At 40.5% G+C, this 6339-nt stretch overlaps 1 long non-coding RNA gene across 1 annotated transcript; it reads right to left on the reverse strand.

Moving 5' to 3' along the window:
• Positions 1-392: 392 nt before the first annotated feature.
• Positions 393-5771, reverse strand: LOC311135714. Its single transcript, XR_014613811.1, has 4 exons — positions 5463-5771; positions 4638-4702; positions 3409-3463; positions 393-3079 (listed from the first exon to the last, which is right to left on the reverse strand). It is a non-coding gene; the product is annotated as an uncharacterized lncRNA (long non-coding RNA).
• Positions 5772-6339: the final 568 nt, after the last annotated feature.

Here is a 6339-nt window from a genome sequence, read left to right on the forward strand (position 1 = left end):
AAAATGTGTCCTAAAGCATAGTATTTGCCTGTGTATGTGGAAAAGTGGTTTGGGGTAGGAGAGATTCATCCAACTATGTTGTAAGTAATATCCTCTTGGACGCCACAGGTTTATACAACCACGCTTTGGATCTGCTCTGAACTGTCGTCAGAACCGTTGTCTGTTGTCAGAACCGTTGTCTGTTGTCAGAACTGTTGCCTGTTGTCAGAACTGTTGCTGAGAACTGTCTGCTGATGGCTATAAACCACTGTTTGAAAATGACTTGACTTTTTGCAACTCCATATTCCATGACGAGGCAGGCTCAAGTTCTCAAACAAAGCACAATCGCACAAGTTTCCTACAACACTGGAAAAACTCCAGACACATGAACAGATTCAAATAAAAAACACAAATTTACGAGCTTGCATATTTATTGCACTACTTTTAAAATTGCCAAAAAAAAGTACATGGGGATACTGTAAGTTAAGTGCATCGTTGTAATAATTTTGCAAAGCTGGCATATCTTGTTTTGTTTTTTTTCCAACCATATACAGTGGTAATTACTGAATACCTGACTCAACACACTACAGCACATCCTGCATATGCTATTCACTTTGCTATGTACAAAACAGCTTTCATATTAACTAGTCTGAAAGGAAAGAAATGCAAGAGGAAAAATGTGTAACAAATCAACGAGGAAAAGAGAGCAAGCGATTAATAAGACTAGAACATGCTGGTACAAAAGGTCCCCAAAATCGAGGGAGAATGGAAGACAAAATAAAAAAAAACGTGGGCTTTCCAGTTGGTTATTATCATATTAATATTAGAATCTTTAACAATATAAATTAACAGGGAAGCAAAGACAAAACTGCAAATACTGACATTACTTTGATGTTTTAAATCTATAGCTAAAAACAATAAAAATATTTTTGGTTTTAGTTTGTCTGTTTTATAACAAAGTAAGCTTCTCATCAACATTAATTTACAAAATCATTCAAAAAATACATAAATTAAAAAGATTGTTCTAGTCTAACTTTATGCTACATGTGCACCGTTTGGAAAATGCTTATTTTTTTAAAACAAGATTATATGCATCATGTGATTCCAGTCTCACGTTACCCAACATTAAATCACACATGACTCGCTATAGGATTAAGTCATATCCAGCTGGTGAAGGAGGAGATGAGGAAAAGTTGAAACCCTGAACCCAAACCCTAACAGGCTGGGCCTTAAAACACATTGAGTGTGTTCATTCCTTTTAGCATTTAACTCTATCAAGTTCTCTCAAGTGCCATTTTTGAAGAGCATGACTTTTGAAAAAATAACCTTCACCTCACGTTTTACTGTTTACTTATGCTAATCAACTTGAAGCAGATATCAGACATTAACATTCCGTTATGCTGTGGCGTCTTCTATATGCGTTTCCATGTGACAAATTCATTACTCACTTGTAAGTGTGCAAAATCTCTTAGGAGATCTCCGCTACACACAAACATGCTTGGGGCGGAACTGCACTCTTGGTTTCGAGATTGTCTGTCAATCAAAACACACCAACTCAAAAAAGCTTAACATTTTCTAAGTGACCAGTGCTGGGTACTATTAGATACATTGTATCCCTTTGATTGCACATGTCAGTGTTAAAGGGTAACTAGTGTTTTTAACGATTGCAGTTTTGTGATTGCTCCTATCAACATGGTGTATCCTCAAATCTTCTCACATGAATCTTCCTTTCCTTTAGTAAAACATATACCATGATAAAAGTTTATATTTTCTCAAATCTTAAATCCAATGAGAAAGCCACACAGAAAACGACAGTGAAAAACAAAGCCAATCCAGACCAAGTTACAACAACCAGACAACAAAGAACCAACACCTTCTTTACTCAGAACGTGAAAGTAAAACAAGAAAACCCATCTCGGCTACCTTTCCAAGGAGCAGATTAAAGTCCAAAATAGCACCAATCATCAGTGTCTCAGTTCCGTGGCAGCATCTCACTCACTTACCACAAGGGAACAATGCATTTCTACTATAGCTACTTCTATAGGCTACATCACAGCGTACATAACTGTCTACACATGGTTTTATACTAGCTAGCAACAAACATTCTAAAACTTTAAAAAGCAAACCTACTTAAAACCATAAACGTTTAACAAAAAAATAACACTCTACCAAGCATTTAGTAGCTAACATGGAAAAAGTGGGGACTCTTAGCCTCAGTAAATACAGTAGTGTGTAAATATTAAGAGTTTTGAGAATGAGGGGAATTTGAGAGCTGAAGGGCGTGAATCACCTACAGAGCAGAGGGATTAGGACTGTTGAGACGTAAAATACTGAACCCAACGTTTGAATGGTTACGCTTCGAGGTGGAACCACTCCCTTCCAAGATGTTGAAGAGTGTGTTTTGTCGAGATAATGATAGAGGTCTAGGCCTAGCTTGATACTGTGTTAAGGAGAGATCACATACTGCAGTTGAATGTGTGAACAGTGCAGATAGAACTGAGTGAGTGTTAAAACATAAATAGGAGGTTAATGCTGCTGTTTGAACTGTGTTTTGTTCTGTGGAAGAGTGGATGACATGCTGCTGCCTGTCAGTTACTGTACTCAGCCCAAAAGGGGCCACCTGTAGAATTTGTAAATGCAGACATTGGTCTCTGCCAGCCTGGTCCCAGATATGTTTGTGCGGTCACCAATGCCATGGAATACAGCACAAACAGAACTGGGATCAGGCTAGGACTATGCTGTTGGAGACTGTGTTATTACATTGCTTTGTGTCATTCGGCTTTTCCTCTCATTCCTGAAAACAAACATATCATCAAGGCTTAGAGTCCCTAACAGGCTACTGTACATCTATCTAACGTGTTAATAAATCACAAAGATAGACAGAGAAGGTATGAAACTTCATAGTCATCATGATGTCATCTATAACCCCCCAAAAAAAGGTTAGACATGATTACAAAAAATCAGAAATTAAAATATACCGATTTTTTTTCTCCCATTTGTTATTTAAGGTGACAGTGTTTTGTTTCTCCCAGGAAGGAGGGAGGGGAAGGACTGGTGAGTTGTTGTTGCTGCTCCGACCGGCAGTGACCTGCAGTCTTTTCTGTGAAAGAAATTAAAAAGTTATTTCAACATTTTAGACATGATAATATATTGACATAACGACTGCTCGTGTGGATACTCTATGTTGAGACTTGCCAAAAGGCTTTCCAATTACATCATATTGAAGAAGCTTCTGTAAATTCAGCTATATGTAGAGATTTGGGGTCTGACAACATAATCCTAGGAAACCTTTTTAACAATAATTTAGCCTAGAGCAGGTTTCTCAGGATGTATATCAGCTGTTTGAATTAAATAATGACACCTTTACAGCCCATTAAATAATACAGTAGTACTGTACTGTCATTCATTAACAGACTTGGCTGTTCTTACCTCAGGGGAGCCATCATAGCCTGTGTTTATTTCAGTCTGAGGGTTAAACTGGTACCTAAGACCAAGAGAGACAAGCATGAAATACAACTGTTTGATTAATGAACAACAGTGAGTCAGTAATCCCTAGCTGCAATTCATGACCCTAGAACTCACAACAAGAGAGACAAGCCAATAGGAAAACAGAAAAGACAATGAGGGATCTGAGCAAATGCATCTATAACTGTTAGGCCTACTCCTGGGCAATCCATGATCTGAATCCAAATGGTCAAAGACTCAAGGGGATCTTCATGACCAAACAGTTCAACTCAGCTCTTGCAATATTGAACTAGAATCCAGGACACACAAACATTGGAAACCCTTTTCAAGGTCAGAGAAAAATGTTATGTAAAAACTACCGATCTAGCCCTTCCTAGAATTTTCACATAATACTTTAACTCAATTATCCTGGAGAGAATGTGCCCTCCTAACTCCTTCCTTCCTTCTTTACCACGACTTAGGAGTTTAACATGACTTAGCTGTTTAAGTAAATGCACATGTGATATTTACAGTACAGTAAAGTAGAGGCAGTAGGGAAGGCCACCTGTTTAAAACAGACTGTCCTTTACTTCCCAGTCTGCAGCTTGGAGCACCTCCAGGCAACACCAGTCAAACGAGGTCACATTTTCCCCCCAGCGGCAGTCCACTGCACTTGCACTGAGGCTGTCTCGAACCCACTGAACCCACAGGCAGCCTTGAGCTAGCATAGACAGTGCTGCGTCGGAGCCATGGATTTATATAACTGGTCAGAGCCCTGTTCAATGCTGAGCAGTAGTGATGATACTGTACCAGCTAAAGCTGTGATTGGGTCATAAATACCGGTATACTGCTGCTGCTTACTCTGATTGGACAAGGGAAGGCACGCTGGTATCATTACAGCATCTGATTGGTGCTGGATTAGTGTGATGCTCTGATTTGGTTATAGGTTCCTTCCACCATTGGTTAGATTCTGTGACAGTCATAATACTTGGCATACATTGTTTAAACTGCATATTATATTGCCAATCGCAATACTGTTCCCCTTTAGTCTTGAATACACAGACAATACATATTGAGCAAATTATGATAAAACAATATAGCAACACGTCAAAGCAATAGCCTATAGCTCCATGTGACAATATGTTGATTTTAATTAGCCTATCTGTGGTTAGGTTGTGATCTGTGAATTTTAACAGGGCAGCATCAAATCTTACCTTGATTATCTGCAAGAGCCGCATTTCTACTGCATAGTCAGTCTGGCATCAGGGCAAGTGTGGGACTGCGAGATAAATATATATACATATTTTTTATCATAAGTGCACTACAGACATAATTGAAGAAGCATCAAGCACTCAGTGACAGTCACTATACATACAATAAGCCGCATCTCAATGCATAGTAATGCGCCATGCAGTAAGAGCTTATGATCACATTCATGTGTGCAGAAGGCCGACAAAAAAAAAAGGACTTCATCTTTTTCATTTTGGGTCTAAATACAGATTAATGCAGTCCCTGAATGAGCACCTGCTGGTGCTTCACACATGTATCATTCAACAGCAATACACCTCGCTATATTGTGATTGTTACAGTTAATATCGTAATGTGTCAAGTAATATAATATCCAAAATATAGCTAACTACCAAATTAAAATACCGATTAAGCTGCATAAGCGTGCAACTTGCTGGTCTGCATCTATATTGAAAGCAATAATCTACCGTTTGCGTCAAGCAATCTGTACTTGCCGTCTTGCTTGCTAGCCTCTCAAACAAAGAAAGTGGTTTGCATTCAGTCTACGGCTGAAACTGCTAGCTAGGGGTGGCTCGCGCTGTATGACAGTGCAACACCAAAATGCCATGCCAGCTTGGCAGCTCGCTAGTTAGTGAGCTAGCTAGATAACCCACATAGCTAGCTAACTAGCTAGCTAGACCGGCAAAATAAAACAAACGTCTGCTAACACACAATTAAGTTGCTACTGGCTAGCTAACTAACTAGATTTGCAAAGTAACATCGAACAGCTCATTGTTATTTAATGTACTTACAGATTGAAGCCCCGTTATACTAAAGTAGTTTCAATTAGTTCGCTAGCCAGCTAGCGGTGGCGAGGCTAGCTGGCGCTGCTGAAATTTTACTGCAACAATGTTGCAAACGTGTAGCTAGTAAAAACGGCAAGCAGCCCTGCGGGGAGAGAACCCCATACACGGCTGCGTTGACCCGACTGCCACGGTCTTTAACTAGCTAGCTAGCTGTTGGTTCGGGGCCAGGCCCCCCATTACAGATGCAGTACTGTACAGCCAGACTGCTCCGTGCTTATTCGGCAGTCTGCGGTAACTCAAGGTCCCCCTCTGTCTGGGAGAGACAGTTTCTCCAATCAGAGCGAAGGCCAGTTGAGCCAACCTCTAAACATTTAGGGGATTTGATTAATCTTGCCCGGGCGCCAGTGTAAGCGTGTTTAGCACCGGCTGAAAGTTGATTCCATTGAGTTTGAAACCGGGTTGCTTCCAGGGCGTGAACTTGGTGCCCCGCTCTGTCCGACAGCGAAATCGACTTAAAACAAAAGTGACGTAATTAAGCACGTGTAGTAGTGAGTAGGATTCTGTGTTCACGTTTCAAAATGAAAACGATTTAGAAAATTCAAACATTAATTATATGGAAAAGAGGTATTGCATGTTTCTGAACGATGTACCATGCTGCCTTGTTGACAACATGACGGAGCGGCGCAGATTACTGTTCGATTTGACATTGCCGCTCCCCCCTCACCGCGTTTGCTCGGTCACGTCACGGGCCATAGACCGGTGCCCCGCAGCTCAGCATAATCGAATTCGCCCATTAGGTGCACTCGATTTAGTTTGCAGTGTACGACACCGGTATGCAATGGTGGTGGCGGTGCAGATAGGCCTACCACTGAATGACTACTAG

This window comes from Coregonus lavaretus (assembly GCF_964263955.1).
Source record: "Coregonus lavaretus genome assembly, chromosome: 10".
Taxonomy (NCBI): Eukaryota; Metazoa; Chordata; class Actinopteri; order Salmoniformes; family Salmonidae; genus Coregonus; species Coregonus lavaretus.